Here is a 17,331-nt window from a genome sequence, read left to right on the forward strand (position 1 = left end):
TGTAGCCTGTCAGTCTATAGGAGTTGAGTGTTACCTATTTCCCATCTTCATTCATAGTGGACATTTCCTCTGCCAGTCTTAATAGTTAATGAATAGAAGGAATCAGCACTGAGCCTACAGGGAGCTCCATTATCAATTTAGAGAGAGGAATCTCAGCACCATGAAGAGCAAGACAACGTTACTATATTGAATAATATCTCAACTCCAATCCTCCTTCACCACATTTCCCTTGCTCTTATCCATCTTTAAGATTACCACTGACATACAGTACCACAGGAGAAAACTTACATCATACAGTAGCTATGTTGAAAGAGCTGTTTTTCAAATTCATGGGCAGGAAACATAGATGTAACCCAGACTTAATCTATACTGATTTAGCTATTCAAAAGCAAAATACTAATAAAAAGATTTAAACAAAAAACGAATAAAAAATATGAAATTACAAAATGCACAGGAGCTCTTTGCCTAGGTGACCTAACAGTGTCATGTCAAAATGTGTAGAACAGCATGAAATTAGCTATAAAACTGCAAAGGTTTCTCTCTGCCTCATGGCCATGCGCTACACCACTGCATGCATCCCAATGGTAGACCGCCTCGAACAAATCATCCCCTTCAATGCTGCAGACAGCAGGAGTTGATCCTTGGCTTAACAGTGTCATAGCAAATAACCAGTCTTCCGTTAAGTCACCAGTCATAAAGGGTAGTCGAACACAAACCCTTCAAACGTCATAAAAAGCCTTTGCATATTTCTTTCACTTCTACATATTATAAATGGCACATTTTGGAGGTTTGGTTTTGCTTTAGGAGGGATATCTGTCTGATAATTACATAAAAAAGTGTAGGAAGTAGTCAATTCTGAAGAAGGAGAGGTTGAGCAAGAGGTTGGTTCTGTCCCAAATGCCCCCTTATTCCTTGTAAATAGCGCACTACTTTTGACCAGAGCCATATGGGCCCTGGTCAAAAGTAGTGCACTGCATAGGGAATAGTTGTTTGTTGTAGTATACAATGGAGCTGTCCCAGAGGTAACCTTGCTGCTTTTGTATTTTCACCACGAACAGAACTGCTCTTCTTCAAACAAGCCCAAGCATCTCACATTGTAACAATATCTAAATGCACTATACAGATGTATTGATCCTTTATCTATACATCTTCACAATACAACTGAAAGTAAATCTTGTACTTTTTAGAGTGTATCCACTCTCCTCTATCTCCCCCACTCCATTGCAGTCTACTCACACAGATAACTGTATTTTGTTTCAATGTCAGCTATATTTTGAAGGTCTTGGATAGCTTGTACTGTATGCTGGGATCTGACAAGTTCTGACCTCCATGGTTTTAATGGACTCTTCTGTGGCTCATTTGTAAGAAGAGGGGAGCTCTCTGCTGCGTCTGCTTTGTGCTGGGACAGGTCTCCAGGGCCCTCTTCTTCAGAAACATGGAGGACAACACATCTTTATGGGCTACATGACCTCCTTACTGAGCACTATTGACTGGTTGTCAGCTAGCCTTCTAGACAATGATGCTGGAATTGGTCTCTCTTATTGTCTTTTGTCCTCTCTTTTTCATCTTCTCGCTCTCTTTCACTCTCTCTCTCAATTCAATTCAAGGGCTTTATTGGCATGGGAAGCATGTTACCGTTGCCAAAGCAAGTGAAATAGATAATAAACAAAAGTGAAATAAACAATAATAATGAACAGTAAACATTACACTCACAGAAGTTCCAAAAGAATAAAGACATTTCAAATGTCGTATTATGTCAATATACAATGTTGTGGCGATGTGCAAATAGTTAAAGTACAAAAGAGAAAATAAATCAACATAAATATGGGTTGTATTTACAATGGTGTTTGTTCTTCACTGGTTGCCCTTTTCTTGTGGCGACAGGTCACAAATATTGCTGCTGTGATGGCACACTGGTATTTCACCCAGTAATGAAATACTGGGTGAAACCTCTCTCACTCTCTCTCTGTGTGTTTGTGTGTATATGAAAAGAAAGCCCTGTAGGGGGCAACAAAGTACCACACATTATTCATTTGAATGAACATGATAATATGGAACCTAAAATATCACATAAGCCAAGACAAGACAAGGGAGTGGAAATACGTCTAAGGGTGAGGATGAGCTGCAGGTCTGGAGAAGCTGGGTACATTTGCCTTCCACAAGAGTGTCTGGTTGGGTATGTTGGATGCCATTTCTAATTTCAGTACTTCATCTCTGATTGCCCAGGAGGGGGTGGAGAAGGCCCTTACACTCTGGACCTGTCTGTCTTCTGACTAAGACTGTACTGTAAGATCCACTGGTGTGGCTCTGGCTCCACCAGTGTAGTATAAGACAGTTAGCAAGGCAGGCAGCAGCTGCTTCTGTTCATCCACTACGCCAGGGGACTGGAACACTCAGCTAGCTAACTCCCTCCTAGGACACTGACCTCCTTTGTGGCGCTCGATTGAAATTCAGGAGCCTGCCCCCGTACTAGTACCCCAGGCCCAGCACAAGTCTGTAAACAATCAGGGGCATATGGGTGAGGAATGACAATCTCTGAAAACTGAAAGATGGAATGAGACGGGATGTGATGAAATGGGATCCCTGGCTGTGATCCCACTTTGAGGGTGTCTCAAGGGGAGTGGGATATGCAAAAAATACACATTTCCATGTCCTCACACTCGTACAGGTTATCCACTTGTACATGCAGTGAAACAGGACAAATATAAGCACCCCCCTATTTGACATTTGACATACACACACACACATTGCACGGACATACAGTGAATGGTTTGCAATTACAATACATTATTACATTCACATTAGGTGGGGTATTTTATCTGTGTCGTTAGGCTGCCCCTGGCCTGCATATTTCATATTTGAAAAAGGGCATGGAGAGTGGGGCTGCCACAGGCTAATAGAGAGAATGGAGGGACCATCCTGCTGCATCTCCTCAGGGGAAACCAAACCAGCGAGATCAGACAGTGGCTGAATCATTACAGTTTAAGATCTGGCAGGCACAGTGGTGGGACTTGACTGAGAGGAGACGAAAGGAGAGGAGACCAATTATTACTTTTAACGGACTAAAGAGGGTTTCATATTCACAATGGGCCCTGCAGAGAAGAAGCCCTTTGTCACTCAGATTACTGGACTAAATCAGAGTTTCCCAAACTCGGTCCTAGGTCGTTTTCATAGTCCCCGTGCATGTTTTTTTTTTGGGGGGGGGGGGGGGGGCAAAGCTGAGTTTAGACAGTGGTGGAAAAAGTACTCAAAAGTCATATTTGAGTAAAAGTAAAGATACCTTAATAGAAAATGACTCAAGTAAAACTGAAAGTCACCTAGTAAAATTCTACTTGAGTAAAAGTCTAAAAGTATTTGGTTTTAAGTATACTTAAGTATCAAAAGTAAATGGAATTGCTAAAATGTACTTAAGTATCTAAAGTAAAAGTATTAATAATTTCAAATCCCTTATATTATGCAAATCAGACATCACAATTTTCTTGTTTTTCATTTATTTACGGATAGCCAGGGGTACACTATAACACTCTGACATGAATTTACAAACCAAGCATGTGTTTAGTGAGTCCGCCAGATCAGAGGAAGTTGGGATGACCAGGGATGCTGTCTTGCTTGATAAGTGTGTGAATTGGACCATTTTCCTGTCAAAATGTAACAAGTACTTTTGGGTGTCAGGGAAAATGTATGGAGTAAAAAGTACATTATTTTCTTTAGGAATGTAGTGAAGTAAAAGTAAAAGTTGTCGAAAACATAAATAGTAAAGTAAAGTGCAGATATCCCAAAAAACGACTTAAGTAGTATTATTACTTAAGTACTTTACACAACTGAGTTTGGGAAACCCTGGACTAAATGGATTATTCTTCTGGAACACATTATCCCTTTAAAAGTGCTGAGTTTTGTGTACCTCAATATCCTAAGAATTGTCAGTAATCTTACTGACAATTCTTAGACTACACTACTGTAGATTAAGGTGAAGAGATATGCATGTATGTAATTCCCTACTGTCAATGAAATGATAGTCAGTCTCTCTCTCTCTCTCTCTCTCTCTCTCTCTCTCTCTCTCTCTCTCTCTCTCTCTCTCTCACACACACACTCACGAGAAACATCGTCACGTTTACAAATAAGAGGACAGGCTGTGTAATGTAGACCCCCAGTATTGAAAAGTGCTAGAAACATTGTCTCCCCGCGCTGGTAGCTCTACCTACCTCCCTCCGCCTTCCTCCCCTCCTACCTTTTCTATCTCTCGCATGCTTTCACAGTGTCCTCCACTCGCTCACATACAGCTGGGAAGAGGTAAAGGTAAAACGCAAAGGTTTGCGTGACAAGCGTTGTGGCTATCTACAGTTGACATTTCTGAACGTTCTAACCGGACCAGGACGTGAGTGGATGAAGTGCTGCGGCCAGTTTTGATCCGCAACGATGTCCGACTTTATTTTAGCTTTTTTGACCATATCTGGATTATTTCAAATTGCTAAAATGCTGACAACTGCGGATGCAGATCAAGGTAAAACAAGTTCATGTTGTGCTATTACTGTCGAAAAGCCATCTATTAGGATCTTATAATCATCATCACAGAACAATCATAGATTTCCAAAAGCATTTTATGACCTTGTCCTTGGCTTTTTGTCATGTAGGCCTATGTGTTACGTTGTATAGCAAGGGCTTGTTACAAATCTCTGAATTACAAATCTCTGAATTAAGTGTGTGATGAGCACTGTCACCTAATAATGCGAATTCTGATGGAAGTTTTTGTATGCTATTATTATAGATAACATGCATGATGCAGAAGATGAACAGAAGTCTGCTCTATTCATCCAGTGATTTAACCCAAATAACATGATTATTTGATATTGTATAATTGAGCATTAGGTAGACTACCACTTTCCTTTAATTGTTTTAACTTTATAGCCCACCCACATTAAACATTTTGTTGCAAAACCTTAACAATACGGGCTTGTTCAAATAGATTTATAACAGATGGGAATGAATTCAGAATTGATTGATAATGTTTAGGGCTATATGCAGTTGAAAATGTATCGAAGAAAAAAAATAATCACGCAAAAAACAAAGGTACCAAATACTCAAATACATGTATACCTGCTCAACATCAGCATGTCCACTAAGCTACTGGCTACTGGTTAATGAAATACATTTGGTCAGCTCGTCCATTACATGCTCATCTGTTTAGCCTGCCTGACCAATATAAACCTCTGAAATATGGGCTAGGCTACTGCGGGAAGAAGACCTTACATCCAATAAACACTAGATCGACCATAAATGACCAACATCATTACAGTTGATCCACAATCAACAGTTTTATAAAGGTAATCCAATATTGACAACTCCATTGCTGCCCTTAGCAAATACAAATTGGGTCTTAGTGATAGAGAATATGGAGTAAACGTACTCAGACAGAGATAGATCTGTTCCTTGCATACATGTTTTTAGTGGCTGGCAGAGGTGACACCACAGGTTTAAAAAAAAAAATGGTATGGCAAAATTAGTTTGTGTTTTTTCTGGGGCATGGCGTTTTTCCTGGTCTCCTGACCTGATCAGGTAAAACTATGGGTACTATTCGTAGGCTATGACAAAATATTATTATTATAGATCGCTTCCCTTATCATCTGTGCTATGACTATAGGGTTGGGTTTTTTCTTGTCGGGTTATGTGAATTGGAAACACTCCCGGCCTAAGGTGGATCAAACCCGTTCTAACTACCACAAGCCTTGTTATTTTTCATTCTGAATCTGATATCGAAAGAGCCAGAGACAACAACTACATTGGAAAACAAAGGCCAGTGACACTAAATCTCACAACAAAATGTGGAAAAAGTCAAGGGGTGTGAGTACTTTCTGAAGGCACTGTACTCTGTAGTTTACTATAGCAGGGCTGTGTTATGCAAACAATTGTTACAATGTCTTTAAATGTTAATTTCACTCTATACACACACACACACACACACAATGTTAATCAGTAGACTTTGAAAAATAAATATTGAAATAAAAAAAGATAGTAATTTTATGTCATAAAACCTTTTATTTGTTCATCTGATTACAGTGCTCTTCTGCAATGATTCATTCTGTAAGCTTTATGTAAGGCATGGTTACATGTAACACTATACATGGTAGACTTTGTAACAAGGCAGGGAGGGTTACATTAAAAACAATTCTTTATGTGTAAGTCATAAAACAAATAAACTTGTGTTGTTGTCCTGTCTCTGTCTGGCCCACCAAAGGTTGGTTCCCTGGTGCTCACTGTAGGAACTGATTGCCTTTCAATTTCATATATTCAATCATTAAATCAACTACTTTCAACATTTTCATTGAAAATAATATCCCCCCTTTCTCTTGCACGCTATTCTAACCAAACCTGCATTACCAGTTCATACAGTAGGTGTCACTATGCTCTAGCTATTTGAAAAAGACTGATGTCATGATGCCTGCTTGTCTCTGTATTTGTGGAAGTTATGGTGGTGCTAGACATACAGTTGAAGTCGGAAGTTTACATACACTTAGGTTGGAGTCTTAAAACTTGTTTTTCAACCACACCACAAAATTCTTGTTGTATAGTTTTGGCAAGTCGGTTTGGACATCTACTTTGTGCATGACACAATTAATTTTTCCAACAATTGTTTACAGACAGATTATTTCACTTATAATTCACTGTATCACAATTCCAGTGGGTTAGAAGGTTACACACACTAAGTTGACTGTGCCTTTAAACAGCTTGGAAAATTCCAGAAAATGATGTCATGGCTTTAGAAGCTTCTGATAGGCTAATTGACATCATTTGAGTCAATTGGAGGTGTACCTCCAATTGACTCAGTGCCTCTTTGCTTGACATCATGGGAAAATCAAAAGAAATCAGCCAAGACCTCAGAAAAAAAATTGTAGACTTCCACAAGTCTGGTTCATCCTTGGGAGCAATTTCCTAACGCCTGAAGGTACCACGTACAATAGTATGCAAGTATAAACACCATTGGGACCACGCAGCCGTCATACCACTCAGGAAGGAGACGCGTTCTGTCTCCTAGAGATGAACGTACTTTGGTGCGAAAAGTGCAAATCAATGCCAGGACAACAGCAAAGGACCTTGTGAAGATGCTGGAGGAAACAGGTACAAGAGTATCTATATCCACAGTAAAACAAGTCCTATATCGACATAACCTGAAAGGCCGCTCCGCAAGGAAGAAGCCACTGCTTCAAAACCGCCATAAAAATGCCAGACTACGGTTTGCAACTGCACATGGGGACAAAGATCATACTTTTTGGAGAAATGTCCTCTGGTCTGATGAAACAAAAATAGAACTGTTTGGCCATAATGACCATTGTTATGTTTGGAGGAAAAAGGGGGAGGCTTGCAAGCCGAAGAACACCATCCCGGGGGTGGCAGCATCATGTTGTGGGGGTGATTTGCTGCAGGAGGGACTGGTGCACTTCACAAAATAGATGGCATCATGAGGATGGAAATGATGTGGATATATTGAAGCAACATCTCAAGACATCAGTCAGGAAGTTAAAGCTTGGTCGCAAATGGTTCCAAATGGACAATGACCCCAAGCATACTTCCAAAGTTGTGGTAAAATGGCTTAAGGACAACAAAGTCAAGGTATTGGAGTGGCCACCACAAAGCCCTGACCTCAATCCTATAGAAAATTTGCGGGCAGAACTGAAAAAGCATGTGCGAGCAAGGAGGCCTACAAACCTGACTCAGTTACACCAGCTCTGTCAGGAGGAATGGGCCAAAATTTACCCAACTTATTGTGGGAAGCTTGTGGAAGGCTACCCGATACGTTTGACCCAAGTTAAACAATTTAAAGGCAATGCTACCAAATCCTAATTGAGTGTATGTAAACTTCTGACCCACTGGGAATGTGATGAAAGAAATAAAAGCTGAAATAAATCATTCTCGCTACTATTATTCTGCATTTCACATTCTTAAAATAAAGTGGTGATCCTAACTGACCTAAGACAGGGAATATTTACTAGGATTAAATGTCAGGAATTGTGAAAAACTGAGTTTAAATGTATTTGGCTAAGGTGAATGTAAACTTCCGACTTCAGCTGTACCTTGTTTTCCATGAAAATGTTTGTTCATTCTATTATGAGGCAGGAAACCAGGCAGGCAGAAAATGAGAGTTTCCATGAGATAACACACCCACAAAGTCAGATTCCACAGACCAGAGAGGAGCGTGAGCAAAGAAAGAAACCAAGTCAAATCAAATACAATTTTACCGGTCGCATCCACATATTTAGCAGATGCTATTGTGGGTGTAGCGAACTGCTTGTGTTCCTAGCTCCAGCAGTGCAGTAATATCTAAAAATTCACAGCAATACACACAGATCTAAAAGTGGAATTAAGAAATATATAAATATTAGGACAAGCAATGTTGGAGTTCAGAGTATAAAATATATACAGTACCAGTAAAAAGTTCAATAAAAGTGTTAAACAAACCAAAATGTATTTTAGATTCTTCAAAATAGCCACTCTTTGCCTTGATGACAGCTTTGCACACTCTTGGCATTCTCTCAACCAGCTTCATGAGGAATGCTTTTCCAACAGTCTTAAAGCACCCCCACAACATCACACCTTCTCCTCCATGCATCACAGTGGGAACCACACATGCGGAGATCATCTGTTCACCTACTCAAATTTGGACTCATCAGACCAAAGAACAGATTACCACCGGTCTAATATCCATTGCTCGTGTTTCTTGGCCAAGCAGGTCTCTTCTTCTTATTGGTGTCCTTTTGCAGCAATTCGACCATGAAGGCCTGATTCCCACAGTCTCCTCTGAACAGTTGATGTTGAGATGTGTCTGTTACTTGAACTCTGTGAAGCATTTATTTGGGCTGCAATCTGAGGCTGGTAACTCTAATTAATTTATCCTCTGCAGCAGAGGTAACTCTGGGTCTTCCTTTTCTGTGGCAGTCCTCATGACAGCCAGTTTCATCATAGAGCTTGATGGTTTTTGCGACTGCATTTGAAGAAACTTTAAAAGTTCTTGACATTTTCCGTATTGACTGACCTTCATGTCTTAAAGTAATGATGGACTGTCGTTTCTCTTTACTATTTTGAGCTGTTCTTGCCATAATATGGACTTGGTCTTTTACCAAATAGGGCTATCTTCTGTATACCACCCCTACCTTGTCACAACACAACTGATTGGCTCAAACGCATTAAGAAGGAAAGAAATTCCACAAATGTACTTTTAACAAGACACACCTGTTCATTGAAATGCATTCCAGGTGACTACCTCATGAAGCTGGTTGAGAGAATGCCAAGTGTGCAAAGCTGTCATCAAGGCAAAGGTTGGCTACTTGGAAGAATCTCAAATAAATGAAATATATTTAGATTTATTTAACACTTTTTTGGTTACTACATGATTCCATATGTGTTATTTCATCATTGTTATGTCTTCACTATTATTCTACAATGTAGAATAATAGTAAAAATAAAGAAAAACCCTGGAATGAGTAGGTGTGTCCAAACCTTTGACTGGTACTGTATGTGATGGGATGTACAGACAATATAGACATTATGGACAGTATGTGGATAGAATATTTAGTATATCTGTAGAATACGTAGGATAGAATATATATACAGCAATAGTTGAATAGGATTTTTTTATTTTATTATTTGACCTTTATTTAACTAGGCAAGTCAGTTGAGAACAAATTCTTATTAACAATGACGGCCTACCAAAAGGCAAAAGGTCTCCTGCGGGGACAGGGGCTGGGATTAAAATGATATATTTTTTAAATATAGAAATATGAACAAAACACACATCACGACAAGAGAGACAACACAACACTACATACAGAGAGACCTAAGACAACAACATAGCAAGGCAGCAACACATGACAACACAGCATGGTAGCAACACAACATGGTAGCAGGACAAAACATGGTACAAACATTATTGGGCACAGACAACAGCACAAAGGGCAAGAAGGTAGAGACAACAATACATCACGCAAAGCAGTCACAACTGTCAGTAAGAGTGTTCATGATTGAGTCTTTGAATGAAGAGATTGAGATGAAGCTGTCCAGTTTGAGTGTTTGTTGCAGCTCGTTCCAGTCGCTAGCTGCATCAAACTGAAAAGAGGAGCAACCCAGGGATGTGTGTGATTTAGGGACCTTTAACAGAATGTGACTGGCAGAACAGGTGTTGTATGTGGAGGATGAGGTCTGCAGTAGATATCTCAGATAGGAGGGAGTGAGGCATAAGAGGGTTTTATAAATAAGCATCAACCAGTGGGACTTGCGACGGATACAGAGATGACCAGTTTACAGAGGAGTATAGAGTGCAGTGATGTGTCCTATAAGGAGCATTGGTGGCAAATCTGATGACCGAATGGTAAAGAACCTCTAGCCGGGGGTAGGTGGGGGAGGTTCTATGTCAACTTGTCCAATAAGAAACGCCTGCTTTCTTTTCCATTGCAAAAATGTTTTCTATGACATAAACGAATGAATATGTCTGGTCAACGTGTTTGGTGCTGCTGCTTTGAAAGTGGTGTGGCGGTGCAACACCAGATTGAAAAGAACTGGGCCAAATGCTGTCTCGCAACAAGTTTTCTGGCGGCTCTGGTGGCTGTGGTACATTACCTAATTTACTGTACAGTTACGGTGCATGGCTGCATTTTGAGTGTGTAATAGTACATCATAAGTACACATCATGCCACACATTGGCAGCACTATCTATGCATCTCCTTCATAGTTAAGTGGAAGGAAGCTTTTTGTGCTCATCATCCCAACAGACCAGTTGGCCCAATCCAATGTAGCTGGACCAATGGAATGTCACAGCTCAGAATCTTGCAAATGGCACCCTATTCCCTACATAGTGCACTACTTTTGACCAGCGCCCATGTATGGAATAGGGTGCCATTTGGGACGAAGCCCAATAATAACTTTTCTTCCAAGGACTCAGATATGAATTGAGGCACCGTATCCTCCAGAGAAATAGCAGTGGAGACTTTAGCCTATTAAATATTACTGTACCTCCTCTCCTCGATGAGGGTTGAAGCAAAGCCTGGCTATAGACCACTGTGTGTCTAAACTAGGAGGAATTCAAGGATCTCTCCTCTACAAAGGTTAAATGGTTAAAAAAAAAAATTCTGACCTGCTTTTTCTGATATGCTGAGGGGTGACACTTTAAAATGAATCACAGAATGAATGTTTGTCTTGGAGGTCAGTTCCTGATTATTTGAATGTAAGGTGGTATAGGACAATTAAATGCACATTTGGCAAAGTGTGTAAAGTAACTAAAATAACTATATATAGTATATATCCTTTATTAATATACTCTTACTTCTAAAAGACAAATTGTGACATACATTTACATTATACCATTATTGTTACACATTTAACCCTCAAGCTACTATTATACTTTACATACATCGATTACCAACTGGGGTCATTTTGACCCCAAGAATAAACTTTTGGAAAAAGCAACAATCATCACAAAATATCAACTCATTTCTTATCAAAACACCATTACACATGTAATTAATGTTTTCTGAAATAGAAAATGACCAAAACAGACTGTTATTGTCACGCCCTGACCTGAGAGAGAGGGTTTGTTTCTCTGTGGTTAGGTCAGGGTGTGGGGTGGGCAATCTATGATGTCTATTTCTTTGTGTTGAGCCGAGTATGGTTCCTAATCAGAGGCAGCTGTCTATCGTTGTCTCTGATTAGGAATCATACTTAGGCAGCCTTTCCCCCCACCTGTAGTTGTGGGATCTTTATTTTGTACTGCTTGTTAAGCCTACAAGACGTTACGGTCGTATTCATTGTTTATTCCTTTTTGTTTGTAGTGTTCTGAGGTAAATAAAATACGATGAACACTTACCACGCTGCGCTTTGGTCCACTCCTTTTGACGATCGTGACAGTTATTTTAGCCAAATTACATTTAATTTGCATATTCTTTAGAAAATGTGCAGCTGTTTTCCAATGTGCAATGCACAATAGTGCTAAAAAAAACATATTTACCATCATTTGATTAAATTATCTTTTCATTTTCAGAATTTTAAAGTAAATATTTATTTTATAATATTTGTGGTATCAACGACTGCCATTTAAAGGGGCAGTTGAACAACATTAAAAATATACATAATTTTACTGACAAAAAGTGATTAAATTCACTTAAAAAAACTGGTCCTGGGAGACATTGACCAAAAATATGGCTTCGTTTTTTAAAATGTAACTTACCCCACAGTCAGCATTAGCATTGCTGTTACTGAAACAATGCTGGTACAGCCTATGACAGGATGTTTCAAAATGCATACCCAAATCCTCAAATTCACTTCAAACCAAATGGTTTAGCACCCAAAATAGCATAATAAGTTACACATATAGAATATTGTAGGATATAATAGGAATTCTGGTATTTATAAAACATTTTCGGTATTTTTTTTTCTGATAATACACACCATTAATGCTGCTTTTCAACTGTAACACCAGTGTGACACTAGTGTATACACCATTATGTTATACTAGGGAAATTGTATTTCCATAGCTAGGGCTGACAGTGAGGACTTATGAAGAGCAGAATCAACAACCGCTGCATAATCAAAACAGTTGCTTTGTGAGAAGGTGTTAAAGTTCACAGTTAGCCATTGTTATGTAAATGATAGGTGAAAAGTACCAGTGGCCTGGCTTTGGTCCCAGGTAAGAGCAGGTCCGCCGGAGCCATGGGCCACACTCCTAGAAAAAAAGGTTCTAGATAGAACCAAAAAGGGTTCTATGCTTGCTTCATATATGGCACCCCTTAAGGTTTTATATAAAACCAAAATTGGTTCCTATATAGAACCTTTAGGGGTGCCATATATGAAGCAAGAAATACAACTATTTTCTTTGTTTAGTTATAAGAGTGCAGTGAGACACGGGTGCTGGCCAGCATGGAAACAGAAACGTTTTTGCCTTTTGGGTAAAACACTGGGCTAAAACCTGTGTGAAAATGCACCCCGTATGTGTACATTCAAGGGTAGCTGGTTTCTGTATTACAGTTTTACCAAGTATGCATACGACTGACATACCTTTATGAGCTGTATTGACTGCAACTAATCATATATCTGAGGTAATTTAGATTTTGTACATGGTCAATCAATCAATAAAATGTATTTATAAAGCCCTTTTTACATCAACAGATGTCACAAAGTGCTATACAGAAACCCAGCCTAAAACCCCAAACAGCAAGCAATGCAGATGTACAGTAGAAGCATGGTGGCTAGGAAAAACTCCCTAGAAAGGCCGGAACCTAGGAAGAAACTTAGCGAGGAACCAGGCTCTGAGGGGTGGCCAGTCCTCTTCTGGCTGTGCCAGGAAGAGATAGTACATGGCCATTAAGGCCAGATTGTTCTTCAAGATGTTCAAACGTACATAGATCCTTCACTCAGTCTGGAGATCTGGTCATACTTAGTTATACAGTTATATTCATAGGCGAGTACATTAATTAAGGTTCTCCATCTCTGCAGGTGATCTGTCTATCTGGTCAAAATCATTGATACAATGTCACGATCGTCATATAAATAATTGGACCAAGGCGCAGCGTGATTAGAGTTCCACATTTTTATAATAGTGAAAGTTCTCGAAACAACAAAGATATAACGATGTGAAATACGTAGCGCACATAAGCACACATACAAAACAAAACAATATCCCACATCGCAGTTGGGAAAAAGGACACACTAAGTATGATCCCCAATTAGAGGTAACGATTATCAGCTGCGGGGAACCATACACACACACCAACATAGAAACACAATACCAAGAAACCCCACCCAGTCACGACCTGACCAAAAACACCATGGAGAACCCCGAGGGCTCTCTATGGTCAGGGCGTGACATACAGGTCCCCCTCCATCCTCTGATGACATAATCTGTCTTTCAGATGGGATGTTAAACGGATGTCCTGACTCTCTGTGGTCACAAAAAAAATCAAATGTCGCAACATCCAAGCATCCCGGATAGCACTGACTCTCTGCATTCTGCACTGTTTTACTAATTTCATGTGTACAATATATACTGTATTCTAGTCAATGCCATCCTATTCACCTGGCTAAATTCCCAATCTGGCCCTCACACCATCATGGCCACCGAAATCATCACCAGCTTCCAATTGGCTCATTCATCCCCCCCTCTTCTCCATTGTAACTACTCCCCAGGTCGTTGCTATATTAATGAGAATGTGTTCTCAGTCAACTTACCTGGTAAAATAAGGGTACAAAAGTATAAACAACTTAATAGTATGTCTCGAGACAAAACCTGGATTCAAATAAATACTTTTTTAGATTTGCCCTGGAATAACTACTTTTCTGAGAATACACACCAATACAGCTATTTACTGTACAGTATGTAGATTCAGAGCATATCAGAGTTCTGAATTGCAAGTATTTATACCATTGTCATACTTTGTATACACTTGGAATATTTTATATGCACAAAAAGAAGGTGATTTTGGTTTTGTACACAGTCATACGATACATGGTATAGAAAAGTACAATGTTAGGCGAGTACATCTCAGGCGAGTACATATTGGTGCAGATGATCTGTGTATCTGGTCAAAATCACTGACACAGGTCCCAAAATCACTGACACGGGGGTGGGGGTGGGGGGGGGGGGGGGAGGATGGATAACTTGTAATTATGTCTCCAGAGAAACCTAGATTCAAATAAAAGTCCTATTTATAAAATTACTATAGGCAGAATTTGGTGTTTTTGGCTGGGGTCTAAATTACCCTAAAGGACTTGAATTAAAAAAAAAAAATCTAAATTGATACCGAAACACTAAGCAAGGATTTAGATTTGTTGGGAACAAGTTGATTGTCAAAGTTATTGCAACATGTGGAACAATTGAATAAACCACCTTTGGGCTTTGATCAAAAATATGCCTCTGGGGTCAAAATGACCTAGATGGTAGCTTGAAGGTTAAATACTTGTTTGATGCAATTGTAGGACAGTATAATACTGTTTTTGTGTGACCTTATGACCTTATGGTGCTATAACCTTATGGTGCTATGGCCTTATGGTGTTATGACCTTCTGGTGCTATGTTTGACCTTATGACCTATTCTCAAACAGTACTTCAGACTTTACACTGTCTAGACTCCTCTAGCAGGTGTCATCGTCGATCTGACTTTGGTTAATATTTAGCAACAAAAAAAATGAAGTAATCACAGTTATAGAAGGGTAAAAGAGGGTAAACATTGATGATGTTGTGTTTCATCCCATTTCTAATTATTCTCCAAGTGGGTTGCTTTGTTCCCCCGTCAGACTGTAATAAATCATCACTGCATCACAATATATTCTCGTGCTTAATAGCGGCATTGTGTGTGTGTGTGTGTTTGTGTGTGTTTGTGTGTGTGTGTGTGTGTGGGTGTGTGTGTTTGTGTGTGTGTGTGTGTGCGTGTGTGTTCTGGATTTCATGTATGCATGTGGGCCATCACTGCAGAAACACAAAATATAATTTCCTTGAATTGTACCTCTTTATATGAAAAGTCATTCCTGACGGACCCCTTAAAAGTCTGTACCGTGCTTCTGCATGGGCACACATCCTCCTGAGTGCCTGGAGTGAAATAGAAGGAAAAAAGAAGAGAGGGAGAGTGAGAGTGAGAGTGAGAGGGATATAGACAGAGAGAAAGAGAACATGCGAGAGAGAGATAGAGAGAGCGAGCAATAAGCTTAGGTTGCATCAGGTTGCAATGAATTAAGCCCACATTTTTTTGTAACACTATAATGCACATTTACTCTGTAATGCGCCATCCCTGAATCCATAGTTAGAAAAGGGGATACAGAGGTTATTTCATCGGTCCTTTGTTTGAAAATGGATAACAACCATCTCACTAGGATAAGTTGATACTGTATCCTCCTTGTCCTTGAAATTGTAATTAGCCTACTTAAATGTGTTGAGATAATGAACTCTGAAATCTTGATATTCACAACAACACCCCAGATCAGTATTCCATTTATGTCGTCAATCACCAGGATTCTTCTTAATTTGCTGCTAAGTGGTCTTTATCCTTACTGCCTCTCTGTCTCTCCTCTGCATTAATAAAATAAAGTTAAGGTACAGAGTGCAGACCGAGCACCGCCACCCAAATAAGCAGGGAGAACTTACTGCTCAAATTATGTCCATGCTCATAATGTCAAATGATTGAAACTAGAATTTAAAATTGGTCAGATCAAAAAGCAAAGAGAAAGGTTGTGCTTAATGCCTTTGTGATTTTCTAGATTTCAAGTTCAATTCCAGGTTTTATTGAGACATTTAAACGTGTTTCGACATAGTCATAAAAATCTGTTGCTTAAGAGCACTTCGCTTTTACAGCTTTATTCCCAAATGTGTTTATCCAAATATCAAAAACCATGTGTTTGTCCTATTGATGCTATTTTCATCTGTAATCTGTAATCTGCCTTGATCAGTCCTGTATATTGCTACCTTTGTACTGTAAAGTCAGTTCAAATCAAACTGTATTGGTCGCATGCGCCGAATACAACCGGTGTAGACTTTACAGTGAAATGCTTACTTACAAGCCCGTTCCCAACAATGCAGAGTTAAAAAGTAAGACAAATATTTGCTAAATAAAAAAGGAAAGAGTAACACAATAAAAACAATAACAAGGCTATATAGGTACAATGAGTACGAGTTAATGTGCAGGGGTACGAGGTAGTTGAGGTGATTGGGGTAATAAAGTATTCACATGTGGGTAGGGGTAAAAGTGACTAGGCCATCAGGATAGATTATAAACAGAGCACCAGCAGTGTATGTGAAGTGTGAATGTGTGTCTGTGTGTGAGTGCGTGTGTGTTTTGTGTGAGTGTATGTAGTGTGTGTGTCAGTGTAGTATGTATGAGTGTGTGGGTAGAGTCTAGTGAGTGTGCATAGAGCCAGTGCAAGGGAGTCAATGCAAAACAATTAAGATAAAAAAATAAAATAATGAAGGGTGTCCATGCATATAAATTGTCTGGGTAGCCATTTGATTAACTGTTCAGCAGTCTTACGTCTTGGGAGTAGAAGCCGTTCAGGTGCCTTTTGGTCCCAGACTCGGCGTTCCAGTACTGCTTACCGTGCGGTAACAGAAAGACAATCTATGACTGGAGCCTTTTTAGGGCCTTCCTCTGAAAACATCTGATATAGAGGTCCTGGATGGCAGGGAGTTCGGCCCCAGCGATGTACTGGGCCGTACACACTGCAGCCAATCAAGATGCTCTCAATGGTGCAGCTGTAGAACGTTTTGAGGATCTGAGGGCCCATGTGAAATATTTTCAGCATTCACAAGAGGAAGAGGCATTATCATGCCCTCTTCACGACGACTGTGTTGGTGTGTTTGGACCATGAT

Source organism: Salmo salar, chromosome 17 (genome assembly GCF_965601325.2).
Source record: "Salmo salar chromosome 17, fSalSal1, whole genome shotgun sequence".
NCBI lineage: Eukaryota > Metazoa > Chordata > Actinopteri > Salmoniformes > Salmonidae > Salmo > Salmo salar.